The following is an 18,343-nucleotide window of genomic DNA, read 5'->3' on the forward strand; positions in this document are numbered from 1 at the left end:
TTAAAATGTAATAAATAGTGTAACTATTTCCTTACTTTATTAAAGTAATGTAACTGATTACATTTGATACATTTTTATGTTTCTATTTTCTAGCACTGAAACACATTTTCTTTCACTCGCCATGGTGGCAACTTTCAGGTTGTAGCATAAAGCTGTCAATGTGGATTGGTGTCATTGGCAAATGTGGTGTGCTGCAAAATACAAACAAGAGACCCAAGCAAAAGCACCAGAATAGCAACGCTTTATTAAATGGCCTTTAAATGGCAGGAGACATAAAAATAGGAAAAGCAATACATTTATATCCTAGCTTTTTACAGGAAATATTCAGAAGTAACCCCCTTTGTAATCATTAATATTTTCTCAGTAACTGTAACTGATTACAGTTACATTTATTTTGTAATTCAATTATGTAATCTAGTTACAAGTAACTAGTTACTCCCCAACACTGAGTGTTATATCTCAGTTTATATTTTTCAGTATATCAGGATTTATTTAATCCTGCAGGGGTCTCGCTGGACTGGAGTCAATAGTGAGCTTTTTGGCAAAATGCTCATCCCTAAAGCTCCATTATGAAAAGTAGACATGCATTATAGTAGGAAGACGGGTGAAAAGAGAGACGGTGCCAAACATTGACTCAAATTCAACACCTGCATGAGTCTTTTCACCCCCTGAGCTGCATATAAACCCCGCTATGTGTGAGAGGAATCATTTATGATGCATTACACAAACATACACACATTTATTCCAAGCCAGCACAGATAGCCTGGGGTGATGATTACTCCAACACCACCAAAACGGCATTTAATTGCTATAAAAGGCCATATTAGCAAACATTGTGTTAAGTAGTTCACAAAAGACCTGGAGAGAAAGAGAGATGGAAATAAATGGGGGTGAGGGGAGAAGAAGAAGGGATAATTAATTACATTAAATTAGTAGAAATGCTCCGGTGTTGTTTGGCAGAAGATTGTAATGAATGGTATGCTGCTTTTTATTTTTTAAAACCACGGTTGAGGGAAATTCTGAATTGAATACCATCAATAAATAGAAACTCAATACCTAATTTTCAATTCAATAAGAATTGCAGTAACAAGGATATAAATATATAATTGTAATTTGCTTAAGAGACTATGATGGGATCATTACTGCATTGATTATTTGTTTCTAGCATGTTCTTCTAATCCTAATTGCTGGAGTGTGTAGCTTTTCATTTCTTAAGCAACCATGTAGGAAGACATCATATTCCAGAATGACAAGGTCAAGATGCATCAGGCTCAAATTGTGAAAAAAATGGAAGGAGCATGAAGAATCATTTGCACACATCAATTGACATTTCTGTGTCCAGACCATAAGAAGTCTTTGGGATGTGCTGGAGTAGACTTTACAGCATGCTTGACTCTTGTATTGTCAATACAAGATCTTGACCAAAAATTGATGCAACTCTTGATGGAAATAACATCACAACATTTAGAGGTAAATGCATTTTTGGTCAAGATCTATGAATGATGATCCAAGCATAGACTCATACCCATTTGCCTATTTAAAGCAACGTTTTTGGACAAGCAGTGTGTGTGTATGGTAACAAGGAGCCAAAAGTGTGCCAAACAAAATAACCCCGCATCATTACACTACTACCAGCAGCCTGAAACTGTTGATACAAGGCAGGATGGATCCATGCTATCATAAGAATGTCGCAGCAGAACACGAGACTCATCAGACCAGGCAAGGCTTTTTCAATCTTTCAAGTCCAATTTTGTTGAACCTGTGCGAATTGTAGCCTCAGTTTTCCGTTCTTAGCAGACAGGTTTGGCACCTGGTATGGTCTTCAGCTGATGTAGCCCATCTGCTTTAGGCTCAACTTGCTGAACGTTCAGAGATGGTCTTCTGTATACCTCGGTTGCAACGAGTGGTATAAAGCACACCCGGACCAAACAGTCATTAGCTTCTGTGCCTTTACAAAGCGCTCTGTGTGAATTGTATGTCCATTTATTGTGTGTGTGTTCAAAAAGAAAGAGAGAAAGATATGGCAAGTCAGTTTAGGCGCTGTGTTCCTCCCTGCCCACGTTACATCACGGGTGGGGATACACACGACCTATGTGTGATGTGTTTGGGGCTCGAGCATGCCCAGTCAGCTCTCAAGGGGGTTGGCTGCGAGCATTGCGAGAGACTCCCAATACGCATATTAAGATCACGCCGGGCACTCTTCGAGGAGAGTGCTTTGGCTCGCGGTCCTAAGGGCTCAGGTCCCGCTGTTGCCGAGGCGCAGCGAAGGCTCGCGTCCTGGGGATCGCGTCCTGGGGATCGCAGATGGATCTAGTGGCGGGGTTAGAGACGGGTGATCCCCTATCTCTGCCCTTACCCGCTGGATCTCAAGCCTCAGCTCTTGAGTTGGAAGCACGCTCTGCGGTTTCTTCCGCTGGCGCTGAGGCACATGATCAGCAACAGCACTCCATTTCCGAGGAACTGGATGTTGTTAGTATTGCTGAAACTGACGATCTATTGCCACCCACACACGCTCAGGAGGAGCTTATGGAGGTTGTCACTCGTGCCGTAGCAAGGTTAAGTTTAGACTGGCCGGCCGAGCAGCATGATACTCAACAAAGACATAGTAGGCTAGACAAGTGATTTTTGCCGTCATATGCGCAACCTCCAAGGCGGGGCTTGCCGTTCTTCCCGGACTCCTGGTCGAAACCAGCGTCAGCCAGGGTCTTCAATCCAGCAACATCTGAATATTAAAATATAAATGGGTTGAAGGCTCACGGCTATGAAGAGACGGGTGGAAGAGACGCTCGCGAGCTATCTCTCCCCCGAGTCAGCATCGTCGCTGCGAGCCCCGCAGCTGCCCACCAAGCCGGTGAGAACAACGTCTGCCTTGGTGGGCAGGGCATATTCGGGCAGCAGGGCAGGCGGCCGCCTGTTTACATACAGTGGCCGTCCTGCAGGCATATCAAGCCGATCTGCTGGGGGATATAAATGAGAAACCTGCGGAAGTGGAGGGAGAGACGATCACTGAGATCAGGCGAGCTGCAGATTTGTCTCTTTGGGCCACCAGAGAGACGGCCAAATCCATCGGCCGCTCTATGCCATGGAGAGGCATCTGTGGCTTAATCTGTCCGACATCAAAGAGCGGGACAAAAAAATTCTAATGGACGCGCCCGTCTCTCCCGCTGGCCTCTTCAGCGACGCAGTTACAACGGTCGTTGACCGCTATCAAGAGGCCAGAAAACAGGCAGCGGCGTTCCAAAAATTTCTCCACAGAAAAATATATCCCCCTGGGACTGCCGGGCGGGGGCAGCCCCAGCCGAGCACGTCCTCCTCCGCGCATCGAGCGCAACAAAAACAGAGCATGGCCGCTCGGGCCCCCCCGCAGAGAGATCGGGGGTCCAGGCGACGCGCCCAGCCGGGACCTTAGCGTGGTAGGGTGGACCTGAGGGCTGTCCTTATCGCTAGGAAGGCCTCGGCTAAGAAGTACTAACGCCAGAAGCGCAGGACTTCCGATGGCAGTCCCCTCCGGGAAAGTGCGGCTCGCCGAGGCGCCCACTCTTTCCCGGTGCCATTGGGGGGCCGGTCTGCCAACCCTGCCACCACTGGTGCTTCAGGGCGCGGCGGTCCCCGGCGAACACATATCTCCATGTCCGCCCGGAAACGTAGCGCCGTGGGGATGTTCGCGCCCTCTCGGGAGGGCCCCTGGGCGGTCAGTTCGGTTGCTACCTGCCGGTCATCCGTTACAAGACACTGGGCACCAAGGAAAATCCAGAGACCAGCCTCGAGAGGCTGGTTCCCTTAGTAGATTTTCTGGCAGCGTGGAAACTTCTGCCGAATATCTCAGAATGGGTCCTGCTCACAGTAGATAAAGGGTACAGAATTCAATTCGGGTCACACCCGCCCGTGTTCAACGGGGTTACTACTACGGTAGTAAGCCCCGAGCAGGCTCTGGTCATGGAACAAGAGGTACAGACTCTCCTGCGAAAAGAGGCTATAGAACGGGTCCCTCCCCACTGCAGAGAGTCGGGGTTTTACAGCCGGTACTTCATAGTTCCAAAAAGGATGGGGGGTTAAGGCCTATTTTAGATCTGCGTCAACTAAACAGAGCAGTAAAAAAATTAAATTCAAAATGCTCACAATAAAACAGATCGTGTGTCACATCAGGTCCGAGGACTGGTGTGTCACAATAGAACTAAAAGATGCGTAATTCCATATCTCCATCCTTCCGCATCACAGACAGTTCCTCAGGTTCGCTCGGGGGAGAAGCGTACCAATATCGAGTGCTGCCATTCGGCCTAGCTTTATCTCCCCGCACTTTCACAAAGTGCGTGGATGCAGCTCTGGCTCCGTTGCTACTCCAGGGCATCTGCGTACTCAATTACATCGACGATTGGCTAGTGTTAACGCAGTCGAAACAGCTGGCGGTTCAGCATCGAGATGCTGTTCTTGCCCACATGAGAGTGCTGGGGCTAAGGTTGAACGAAAAGAAAAGTGTGTTGACACCTCAGCAGAGCATTACTTTTCTGGAGGTAGTATGGGACACGAGAACGATGTCGGCTCGGCTATCTCCGCCCAGGATAAAAACGATCCTGAATGCCGTCAACCAGATAAAGCTAGGTCAGTCACTCACTGTCAAACACTTTCAGAGAGTGTTGGGGCTGATGGCAGCAGCGTCCAACGTGATACCTTTTGGCCTGTTGTACATGAGACCTCTACAGTGACCAAGGGGTTCTCCCCGAGGGGAAATCCCTTTCGCTTGATCAAGGTCACGCGGCGCTGCCTACGTGCCTTGGTGAAGTGGAAGGATCCATGGTTCCTGTCCCAAGGTCCAGTTCTGGGGGCTCCTTGTCGTCGCGTAACGCTAACGACGGATGCCTCCCTAACTGGCTCGGCCCAGGGTCTGTGGAGCGGCCGTCAGCTCTCCTGGCACATAAACAAGTTGGAGCTGATGGCTGTGTTCCTGTCACTCAAACACTTTCTCCCAGACCTGCGGGGCCGCCATGTGCTAGTTCGGCTCATAAACACGGGTCTATCTACCGAGGTGATAAAGACCATGTTGCACTCCAGAGCACCATCCACAAGGAGACTTTACGCGCGAAATTCTTTCTTTTGTGTGTGTGTGTGTTTGTGTGTGTGTTTGTGTTTGTGTGTGTGTGTGTGTGTGTGTGTGTGTGTGTGTGTGTGTGTGTGTGTGTGTGTGTGTGTGTGTGTGTGTGTGTGTGTGTGTGTGTGTGTGCGTGTGCATGCTTAGCGCTTATACCGACCGATCGTGCAGGCCATGTAATAAAGAAATAATATTCTAATCAATCGTAATAATCGGTGTATGAGAAATAAATTATTGTGTTTGCTTGATAAAGACTTTTATAGGCCCTGTGGGTGAGAGAATCTTTGCAGTTGCTGCTTTCAAAATAATCTCTCCCTCATGTGAACTGACAGGGGCATAGATATGACAGCGGAGCTGACGCTCATTAAATATGCAAATCTTATCCAATCCTAGCCGTGGGCGTTTACTTCCAAGTCTCCAGTGCGGCACGCCCATCAAAACCCAGCATTCAGGAGAGAGCCTCAAAACCAGTGTAAAAAATAGCCTATTACTTATTAGTTATGATGTTTTTGAATGTAAAAAACACACAAACATCATAATTGACCTCAGACAACAGTATAAAAAAGCCAGTTCATGACACATTTAATTGTTTTGACAGTATCTTAATATTAAAGGGGGGGTGAAATGCTGTTTCATGCATACTGATCTTTTTACACTGTTAAAGACTTGGAATCCCATACTAAACATAGACAAAGTTTCAAAAGTTAAGGTGGACGTTTGATGGGAGTATTTCTTTGTCAAAAATACTACTTCCGGTTAGTCATAAGTTTCGGCAAGTTTTTTGAGATCATGCGTCCCCATTGACGTTAGTGGGGGCGGAATTTCCTTGTATGGGCCTTACGGACAATTCTACCGGAAGCGCGTGAGAGAGAGCGAGGGAGAGAGCGAAAGCAACAGGCTATGCCCATCAAAACGCTGGTTTGTAGGATGCTGGACAGGTGACAATTACACATAGCACATAACAATGTCACCAAAAAAGTGGGTTTTTGGTTGCCAGACCAAGACAGTCCTGCACAGATTCGCCAAAAACCCCGCGTTAAGGCAACAGTGGATGTAATTTGCTTTTCCGGATCAGCAACTGAGTTGCGCGAATGTTTATATCTGTTCGCTGCATTTCGGTGCCGACTGTTTCATAAACAAGGCCCAGCTTGACGCCGGCTTTTCCAATCGCCTAATGCTGAAGGATAAAGCAGTCCCAACGATAAAGGTCCTAACGTTAGAACCGCAGCCGGTGAGTGAGACTGCTTTAAATGTCTGTGTTTTTGCCTATGCTCATCAAGTAGCCCAAACATGATCACGTATAGTTAATTGATCAATGGAGCATGCGATGTGTAGTGCGTGTACATTTGTTTAGCTGGCCACTATATGTGTAACTTTATGTTTGTGTATTGTAAAAGCACTCCAAACAACAATACACAAAGGGGGGAAATATGTTGAACTAAATAAGTGCGCTTCTTCATTCAAATGCGCTACTATTCCGTGTCTATCTATGTAAACACTAGCCTGCGGTGCAAAACCAGTCCGCTTACTAACGTTACAATTGTCTACACAAACCACGCGTAAACACACAAACACACGTGCACAACTGCACAACTGCACTTCCCACATGTACACCTTCAAAGACAAAAATACGACGATATAATTCAAGTATAAATATGTAAATAACACAAGCCGCTAAGCATATTATATAGTTAGTGTATAACTTGTAACTTACCACATAGAGACGTCCTGCTCTAGTCGTTTTTGCTGCTGCTCCTGTTCAACTGCAGCCTCTGGGTCTGATTCCGGATCATAGATGTATGGCTGTATCTGATTAAAAGCCATATTTTTTTTTTGAATAAAGTTTTTTTTACCGCTGTTAGGGATGACGCTCGACTCAACACACAGCGCGCTGCTGCACACGTCATTATTTAGCTCCGCTCACACGACACGCCCCCACCCGCTCGGCTTTTTTCGGAAAGACTCGGAACAGCGCATCTTTCTTATATAATTATAAAAAAAATAAAGACTTTTCGGAGATATGCAGGATGCAATGCTACTCTATAGGTACTCAAGATTGACATGACACTGACTGAAACTGAGTGTTTCACCCCCCCTTTAAGGAATATATTTAATCAGTTCACAAACGCACTGTAAATAAAAACATTAATGAGTACATTTTAAAAAATAGGCATAGTTGAGGTTTGTTGAATTTTTTTCAATTGCAATTTACCATGTTTATTGATTCCAAAACAAATTCCTGCATTTGAATAGAAAGCAAGCAAATTAAGAATTTTGTTCATCTGTTTTGCTGTTTGCTGAGATTTTAATGACAGGATTTTGAGGAATGAGATAACACAAGCACATTAACGTGGCTTGCAACAGAGAAGAAAATTAATTTTAAAAGGCCTACATTAAGATCTCCAGCCTGATGTCAGACAGCGAGTGAATGGACTAACTGAAAGGAAAGGAGGGGAAGGAGGTCACATCTCGAGCTCCTGTCAAAGACTGACAGACAGGCTCTTGTGTGCTTGCCAATACCAATGGGGACTGGCTGAAGTCCCAGTGTGCCAGACCAGGCACAATGTACCAGGCTCTCCCCCGCAGCTACATATGTAACATCGGTTCGATTACAAAGCCTTCCTGCCACTCAAGCTTTGAGCCATTACCTGCTAGTGAGTCGGGTGTACTTTACAAGAAAGGCCAATACGCATTCCCAACAGGTGCTGCAGCCTTAGATCTTCCCGAGCTACGATGAGACATCCGCTCATGTCAAAGGAAGAATGATATCAGAGAAATAAAATGTCAAGCCTTGCATTTGAAAGAGGTTCAGAGTGAGTTAACTGGCTTTTTCACTACAATGTGCCTGCTGATCATGTCAGTGTTTACAATCCAATAAAAAGACAACAAGCTAAAGACAGTAAGATTGCTCTAAAACGAGAGAGAGGAAATGTCAATATTTGGAAAGAAAGTTACTACTCGTTCAATACAGATCAGTGTGTTACATTTTTGTATCTTTTGACATTTCAAAGATGCCTAACAAAGACAGCGCAAAGGGGAGGAGATATTAGGTTTGTTCTGGTGTAATTTGAGCTGAAAAAACAACATTCATGATACCAGATTTTATTGCTAATTTAAAATGTTATTGAAACAAGCAGTTTATATCTACATGAGCTGTACTCCCTTATGAAAAAGAAGTTTATTCAAGTGTTCTATTAGTATACTTCTTTTATACTTCTATTGGTACACTTTCAGTCTTATACTTTACTTCTCAGAACTTGTACTTCTCAGAAATATACTTAAAATTGCACTTAATTATACTTGACTTATACTGACAGAAACGTCTAAGTATATTTGGCCTATACTTGTACTCCATCTTTTGATCAATATCATTAAAAGCATAATTAGGCATTCAACGTATACTTGGCTTGTAATTGTGTTTAATCTTTTAATTGAGTAGCCTATTAAATATACTTTTTTATATAGTTTTACTGTCTTATTAAATTTACATTGTTTAACATATTGATTGGAATATAAAACAGATATGTTTCTAATTCTGCTTATCTGAATATTTGTGTGGGCTAGTCTACTGGTAGTGTACATGAGAGTGTAAAGAATTTTCCAGCTTTCCATGTTTTCACTCTTATATGGTAGGGGTCGCTATGACACATCTTCTTAGTACAGAATCTCCAGATCAAAACACAGGCCACGAAAAAGCAGAAACAAGTGAAAGAAGATTGCTCACCCAAATGTACAATAACGTAATCATCAAACATTAAACAGCACGTAAATCAAAACTACTCTTATACATATAGTACACTTAAACATATAGTTTTATATATTAAAACTAGGCAAATTTATTCTCAAGCAGTATTGAAATAGTACACTTACAAGTTTACTATAAGTACACATTGATATAGTATACTCACTACATAAAGTATATTTACAAATAATAATAATAATAATAATACTAATAAAAATAATATTCTTAACTAATTTATCTAAAATAAAATAAAATATATAAATTATATCTCCATATGCCTTTATTTCTAACTGAAGCCAAATCCTTGCTGTTAATAATGTAACAGAAACACTTTACACTTTAGACTAATTTACAATGAAAAAATCATGACTTATACATGACAGTAACATAAAAAACAGTGAGTAATGGGAATAAAATGTATTGGGAGAGGGAAAAAAGAGAACGAAAGAAGGAAAAAAAACGAGAGTTCCATTTTTAAAACCCTCAGCTATCTGATTAAACGGAAGGTGTCAAATCAGCTCCTGGACAAAGCTGACCTTTAAGAGACATATTTGAAAGAGACACCATCTCACCAGACTCACTGTGATGGAAGCAAGACACTCGCATACAAAGCAAGATTTCTCCCCTTAAAAAAGCTGCAAATTACTAGTACACACATCATAGATAATCAAAGATAAACTGGTTGTTCTGTTTTGAGTAGTGAATGTGATGTACAGTATGGTAGCATGTAAGCATGTATCAATTGAAAAAAGAAATGTGTTAATATATATATATATATATATATATATATATATATATATATATATATATATATATATATATATATATATATATATATATATATATATATATATATATATATATATATATATATATATATATGCAAAGTTCTGTCATGAAACCATGAAACTCGAGATGGTGCAGACTGATTATTTACAAGAAATAATCAATGATAATTCAATAATCAAAGATAATTTAATCAACTTGGAATCACATCATTCTCTAAAGCTCGCAGCTCAACCTTCAAATACGCAGTCAGCATTTGCTGTAGCAGCTGCAGTGCGCTTTCAGAAACCCTCCACCTTCCCCAGCTCCACCTGTATAAATCTGCTATGGGTAATTAATGTATGCTATATTGTACAGCAGTGTCTTACTTGCTCACAGCAGCGTGTCATGTATGTATTGGCAGTAGTAAATCCTGTAATTGATCTGCAGCAACAGCAATAACCAACAACAGCAGAAGAAGCATAGCAGATCTATTCCACCAAGACCAAACATATCAACATTGTCATATCCATTACCATGCCAAACACTCAGAGAGTTGTCAAATATACATATATAGTCATTTGAAAAAGAAAGTGCACACAATTTTACATTCAATATATATACATATATACATATATATATATATATATATATATATATATATACATATATATATATATATATATATATGAGGACATTATAAAAAATTATCTGGTCCTTGGAAGGTCTTTAAAGGGTTACTTCAGCGATTAGCATATCGAATGATTGTGCTCCAGTGATTCAATAGCGGTGGCTTTGGGAGTGGCCTCACAGGGCAGCAAAGCATTCTGGGAATTGTTGTCTTTCATCCCCATGAGACAAACATACATTTCTGTCTTTTCTCAGTCTAGAAAGTGCCAAATTAAAAAAAAAAAAATCACATTTCTACTACCTTAATGACCCAGTTTAAATACAGATTCATCTTCTGAGCGCTGAAGTACCCCTTTAAATTAGGTAAATACAACCATTAGATGAACAACAACAACAGATGACATATTTAAAAACGAAATGGAGAAGCCATGTGTGACAAACTAAGCATTTAGGCATTGATTAAGAGGTTAAGTAGTAGTCAGGCGCTGCTATTTAAATGTCTTTGATTAATTGATCAAGCGTGACCAACTCTATAAAAACAGAAGATTGCTGATCTAAAACATTCAGGTGTGTCAACACAATGCCAAGGAGGAAATACATCAGCAATGATCATAGACAACCAATTGTTGCTGTCCATCAGTCTACGAAGGGTTACAAGGTTATTTCCAAACAATTTGAAGGCAATCGTTCTGCAGTTTATTCACAAGTGGAAAACATTGAAAACAGTTGCCAATCTTTCCAGGAGTGGACGTCCCAGCAAATTCACCCCAAGGTTAGACTGCGCACTGCAAAAAAAAAAAAACTGCAAAAAACCCAAGGGCTACATCTCAGACTCCACAAGCCTAGGTTAGTATGTTACATGTTAAAGTTAATGACAGTACAATTTGAAAAAAGACTGAACAAGTCTGGCTTGTTTGGAAGGGTTGCCAGGAAAGAACTCTTCTCTCTAAAAAGAACATGGCAGCACGGCTTAATTTTGCAAAGCTGCATCTGAACAAACCACAGGACTTCTGGAACAATTTCCTTCAGACAGACGAGACCAAAGTGGAGATGTCTGGCCATAATGCACAGCGCCACATTTGGCAAAAACACAGTATATCAGCACAAACACCTCATACCAACTGTCAAGCAAGCGGGTGGAGGGGTGATTATTTGGGCTTGTTTTGCAGCCACAGGACCTGGGCACTCTGCAGTCATTATCTCAACCATGAACTCCTCTGCATACCAAAGTATTCTAGTGTCAAATGTGAGTCCATCTCTCCGACAGCTAAAGCTTGGCCGAAATTGGGTCATCCAACAAGATCCCAAGCACATGAGCAAATCTACAACAGAATGGCTGAAAAAGAAAAGAATCAAGGTGTTGCAATGGCCCTGTCAAAATCCAGACCTCAACCGAACTGTGGCAAGACCTGTGCATAAATAGATGCCCATAAACCTCAATGAACTCAAGCAATTATGGATAAAGGATAGTGGGCCAAAATTCCTCTATAATGCTGTAAGAGACTAATAAAGTCATACAGAAAATGATTACTTCAAGTTATTGCATCTAAAGATGGTTCTACAAGCAATTAAATCATAGTGTGTTCTTAGTTTGTCACACATGGAGTCTCCATTTTGGCTTTATTTTTGTTAAGTAAAATAAATAATGACACTGTAATATGACAGTGGATGGATGGATTACATTTATAGATAAAGATTTACAACCATATAGTTTGGGTTGAACTGCATAAAAGCATTGAATTAATTTTCCTTTTTTTAATTAACATGTGCAATTAATTTAAAACATGGTTCATTTTCAACCTAAATGTAAAGTATAATAGCAGAAATAAATACTATAAATGAAATAAAAAATGTCCTTATCAATAAACATAAATAATGAAAATTATCAATTAAATATTCATGATCAATTCGAATTTTATTAACTAGTCGTCCCTCGAATATTCCTAAAAAAGCCAACAATCATTGTTACGATTATCTTGATGATCAGGTAAGATTTTCACGGTTCTTGGCGGCGTCTTGCACCTCAAACACTTCTGCCTTTATCCTCAATTCCCGCTCTGGCATCTGTCTTCAGCGGTGCTCAGAGAGCATCTCCTCCTTCCTGTCTCTGTGACAAATCTGAGAAACACTAGTGCACTTTCCTCTCATTGATTAGAAGAAGTGGCGTGCTTTGCTGCATCAAACTCATTAATGGGCTCCATTAGCTTGGCTCCCCAGGCATGGCGGGGTTGAGTTAGTCTGATGGTAAACACAGATGCGCTTGGTGAGGCGGGTGACAGCGCTTCTGTTACTAATAGCAGTCACACCAGGGAGTTGTTCAATCACTCCATTCTATAGACATCTCCACTTTTCTAGCAAATGATGACCAGAGGATGCAGCAAAAATAAACCGCCGGTACAATTCCCAAGATCTGTATCGACATGACCGTAGTAATAATGGATGACAATCCCAGCAATGGGAGCTATCAAACTGCTGTTCTTGTAGCCGGGTACCCGAGAACGATTCGATGTGAGGTCAAATCTTATTACATGTGGATTATGGTGCTGTATCACACTGCATTCATTACAGCATTAGCAGGAGATGATGCCTGATAAGGACTGAACTTCATGAGTACGATCAGCTGTACAACTATCCGTCCTTCTGCTTCAAAGGCTCCATACCGGTGATACACTTAAGCGGAGTAATTAAGAGCCTCCTTTTGAATACTCAAAAGGACCTTGTTCCTCATTCTTAAAGATTAATGGAAAAGCTTGCCACATTCACTATCCATTCATACACGCATGCCTACAGATATAAAGAGTGAAAATTGTTTAAAGTTACATGGACTTCAAAATATAGTGAAACTTTTTTTTTCATTAAATCCACATTAAATTCACACTAGTTTTTTAGGAAGCCAAATAATTTGAATGTAATAATAATAATAATAATAATAATATGTATTATTACTATCATTTATAAGAAAGAAATCTTTATTCCGTTTCAGATTTTTTTTTTTTTTTTTTTTTCAAATTAAGGAAGCCAAGCAGAACTTTACTTTGGCTGGAGGGACAAAATTAATTTCCCAACCTCATTTCAAATTATCTGAATCCAATATTAGAAGGACGGTTAGAAGTCATTTATGTGCGTGCACACCTGTTGTGAAACTGCGGAAATTTGCATAACAGCATTTTGAAAATACCTGGAATACATCCTTCTGACAATCTATCCCCATTGAAATCAGTGGATTCACAGCACTCTGTGGTTTAGCTTAAACTCTAATGTAGCCGCTTTTCTACGCAAATATTAGTGAATGATACCCATTGCATTACTTCATTCTGTCCTGTTTTCACCCTTCCTATTGATGCACAATATCAGTAAGCCTCAATTAGTATTTAGTTGTATTTCAGGGAGGGCCTGTGCGCTGATAACTTCGATGTGCTTGGCTTGAGCCCAGCATGTGTCTCTATCAGAGCTTTACAGAAGTGTGGGCAGAGCAGAGCTCCAGGTCCAGATATCAGCCTCACCTCTATCCCAGCAGAGACCCCAGCTAATCACCATCTCATTATTTCAGCACAGAGAGGGAAAACAGGGTAAAGGACTACATGTGTGTTCCTTGCGAGATTGTGTTTGAGTGTAAGACAAGGGAAATGCTAAATGCCCGCGTAGAGATTAGCTTAGTCTGGTGAGGGCTATGAATCTGACAGCGTTAATCTCATTTCCCATTTGCCATGTTGTCATGCCCCAATACGTTTAACGAGGGGTGTTAATGAAAAGAGGGGAACTAGACTCATTAATTAAATTAGCTTCCTTATCCTCGCATCTCTCCAAGTACACTTATCACAGCTCTGATTGCCTCGCTCCATCTCGACCAGGCAAATGGCAAATTTAAATTTGCCTGGCCTTGTACAATTTCTTTATTTTATAATTCCCTTTTGCTGTAGGGTACGGGGGGAAATTTAGGGCCGGAACAGCCCAGACAATGTTCAAATGTGGGGCAGGCGGGACTTAGTTGGGAGCAGAATGTTTAGTTTGCATGGGCCTCAGCGATTAGGTCAGAGGGAAATTAAGCAATTTTTATAAAGAAATTAAAGTTAAACATCCTACCTAGGGTTAAGGTTTTACTCTATTATCATTAATATAATATGTAATCCATCTCCCTGCTTTTAAACATTTTTAATATCAGACATTTCTGCACACAATGTACAGCACATATTTTTTAAACTATTAATTCATGGACATACTGGGTTTTAAAATGCAATTTTGTTCAATTTATCAAGAGTTTAATGAATTGATAATAGAACTCTAAAGAGTTACGAAACATCTCAACTTATTCTTCTCTTATTCTGTGGTGGTGGTGGTGTGTGTGTGTGTGCGCGTGTGTGTGTGTGTGGGGGGGGACTATATATATCATTGAAGGACAGCAAGCTGGAGCTTCCTTCCACACTAATTACGAATATCAAACGGAATAATTGAATTTTCACTTTAACCTCACATGAATTATTTCACAGCCATGTCTAATTTCCTCTTTAAGCGCTTATGTATTATTCCTTGGAAACGCTGATCTGTGACTGTCCGATTTCCTCACACAGTAAAACGAACGTGGCTGTAAGGACATGAGCATAACTTTGAACCTTGTGCTGATTAAAATCTTCTCTGACAATGACAGTTCAAGCGTGTTTGGCTCGGGCAGCTTAATGATTCTTCTCTGATCATAACCTTACCCGCATGGCCCTTATGGAGCAGAATCAGATTAACATAACTATATATAAAAACTCTGCAAGTCATCAGTGCAGTCTTGGCACACCAGCACTACTGGCCGATAATGAGATACTATAAAATGCCCTGTAAATTCTGTGTCTCATCTTAAAGCCGGTTACTTAGGAGCATGCAAGATCTGTCTTTGCACAGATTGTATGCCCTCTTGCTAATCAGAGATGGGATGAGTCAATTATATGAGCTGCCTTTATGTGTCTGGTGCATCAAATTTGATCATATTCATTCACCCATTTTTAACAGTTGATGCACACACACACAAAAAAATCTCACTAATTATTCTGCCTAATGTCATTATAAATGTATGCTCTAATTTTTCTGTGGTACACAAGAGAAGTTTAAGAATTTGTACATTTTTCTCCGACAGGTCCTAGTGATCACGCTTGTCATCCTTTGCTTGAAGTAAAATGAGAGTGTGTAAAATATATACATTATATTATATTATATTATATTATATTATATTATATTATATTATATTATATTATATTATATTATATTATATTATATTATATTATACATTGCATCATATTATTCATCCAATATACATACACATTTATTTATATTTCTTTCTGATGAGTGGAAATTCAATTTCGATCCATTAAAGAGGAATAACAATGCAGTTTTTTTTTAAAGGGTAATGAAAGAGAGGTTAACAAGCGTTTAATGCCTCTCTCTTTTTTTTTCCTTCTTCCCTTTTGAAGATATTGAAAAAACCTGGCAAACCCTCTCAGCATTGACAAACACAGGGTTCAGGGGACAAGACAGAGATGGGGGAAAAAACAGCACAATGTCAAGTAAGCAAAAATACTGGAGATTTCAAATAAGAGGAGGATGTGATCCATCTACATAGTGAGATCACAGTGAGCTTGAAACAGACTGCCAGTGACTCCAAGACCAGAGAGAAGGAGAGGCGATGCAGGTGGCATGGCCTTCACAGCTGACTCATTTCCCTCATCCTCTCATACAGTTCATTCTAAACCCAGCCAACGGTTTTACAGAGAGTGGCCTCGGAGATGAGTTTCGATTAACCTTTCAATACAAAAGTAATCTCGGCTACCTATTCAGCCTTTTCAATTGCAATTTTTCTGTCTGTAAAATAATCAACAGTTGAGGGGGGGGGGGGGGGGGGGGGGTCTGCAAGTACACAAAATCGTGCTTGGCAATGTGATGCCGTTGTAGACACACTCGGGTTGAATTTAGAGTGGATGGAGCAGGGTGCAGACAGCACTAAATATGAGGACTACAATACGATGTTTCTGTCACTTATGGGTCTTTAGATTTGTAAAAAAAAAAGAAAAGAAAAAAAGATAGGGTTTTCTGCGACAGGATGTGGTAAAGGGCTGATATATTTTAGTGCTGTCAAAATGTAATACATTTTAGTTTCTTTGGTTAGCGTTACATTACATGATCCCGCTCTTTTCCATGCAAATGCTTTTAAACCATCCAAGTGCGTCAAGTCAAAAGAGAACACGCTGTCAATGTCCTGGCACACACACACGACACACAGAAAGACGCGAGCCAGTATCGTGTGCACCAGAATCAACTTGTTAGAATGATAAATTACAGAATTAAGCCAAAATGTCTGTTTTGTCAAGGATTCAGTCTAAAATTTGTTAAATAATGTCTGAAATGAACTTGAGAGTTGTTAGAAGAAAATGAGATCTGCATTATGTTCGGAAGCAGCAAATCTTGAAAGTGATAGCAGCCTAATAAACTCTAAAAAAGATGGTTCTTTAAAGGTTCTTTTCATATAGTGTCAGTTCTATTTAGAACCATATCATCTTGAAGAACCCTTCATACGCTGAAATGGTTCTTTGTGTTAGAGTTTAGGGTTCTTTTTCCCCAGCCTTTTTCTTTTTCAAATCTGTAACTGTCAAAGCAACCTCATTACAGATTTTCTGGCGCTCAGCTACGACTACACAGACTGTCAACACATTCTTAAAATATCTATAAATTTTAACTGTCAAATTGTAACTGGTTTCCTACCAATCATGTCTTTCTTTCTTTTTTGTTTAACAGAACATGTAAGTGTGACTAGCTCTGTTCAGTTAAAGATAGGCTTCTTCTCTACGACGTAACAGTAATTTTTAATTATGATCCATATTGTTCAATATTTTTAATTATTACATATGCAAAACATACAAAGTAAAACATTAAAACTATTCCATGACTTGTAAAGTGCTCATATACTGTCCATTTTTGCTCATTTTGGCCTCCATGGAAGAGACAAACTGTAACTCTAAACTAATTGTGTATTTCACATGCTGTCACGTCCCACAACCTTGTCATCTGCAGAGAGAAACAGCCACTTAAAATACACATAATGATGGATTCAAGGATTGAGAAGATATTTTACTGGAATTTGGTCTTCATTACATCGATATCATGTTCAATGCCAATTGTTATTTGTGTATTTTACCAACTATTGTTAGGGCATTGCCATTTTTGCTACACAGGAACAAGACAAACTCCAAACTAAATGTTAGAATGGGAAAGAAAGGTGATTTAAGCAACTCTGAGTGTTGCATGGTTGTTTGTGCAAGACGGGCAGGTCTGAGTATTTCACTATCTGCTCAGTTACTGGGATTTTCACCCACAATTCACACATAATTTTTAGGGTTTACAAAGAATGGTGTGAAAAAGGAAAAACATCCAGTATGCGGCAGTCCTGTGGGCAAAAATGCCTTGTTGATGCTAGAGGTCAGAGGAGAATGGGCCGACTGATCCAAGCTGATAGAAGAGCAACTTTGACTGAAATAACTCGTTACAACCGAGGTATGCAGCAAAGCATTTGTGAAGCCACAACACGCACAACCTTGAAGTGGATTGGCTACAACAGCTAAAGACCCCACCGGGTACCACTCATCTCCACTACAAATAAGACAAAAAGGCTACAATTTGCCCTAGCTCACCAAAATTGGTCAGTTGAAGACTGGAAATTTTTTGCCTGGTCTGATGAGTCTCGATTTCTGTTGAGACATTCATATGGTAGAGTCAGAATCTGGTGTAAACAGAATGAGAACATGGATCCATCATGCCTTGCTACCACTGTGCAGGCTGGCGATGGTGTAATGGTGTGGGGAATGTTTTCTTGGGAGAGGATGGGTACATGGTTGTCTTAAAGGGATGGACATGGTCAAAAACAATGCTCAGGTAGGCCATGGCATTTAAAGGATGCCCAATTGGCACTAAGGGGCCTAAAGTGTGCCAATAAAACATCCCCCACACCATTACACCACCACCACCAGCCTGCACAGTGGTAACAAGGCATGATGGATCCATGTTCCCATGTTCTCATTCTGTTTACACCAAATTCTGACTCTACCGTCTGAATGTCTCAACAGAAATTGGTTGGTTGATTAGATAAT

General features: G+C 40.6%; 1 protein-coding gene across 1 annotated transcript in view; it reads right to left on the minus strand.

Moving 5' to 3' along the window:
* The window catches only part of si:dkey-112m2.1 (transmembrane protein 132C), a 176,840-nt gene that overhangs the window by 88,532 nt on the left and 69,965 nt on the right, over nt 1-18,343 (minus strand). The gene's annotated exons all lie outside the window — the stretch shown is intronic.

Source organism: Pseudorasbora parva, chromosome 18, assembly GCF_024679245.1.
Source record: "Pseudorasbora parva isolate DD20220531a chromosome 18, ASM2467924v1, whole genome shotgun sequence".
Classification (NCBI taxonomy): Eukaryota; Metazoa; Chordata; class Actinopteri; order Cypriniformes; family Gobionidae; genus Pseudorasbora; species Pseudorasbora parva.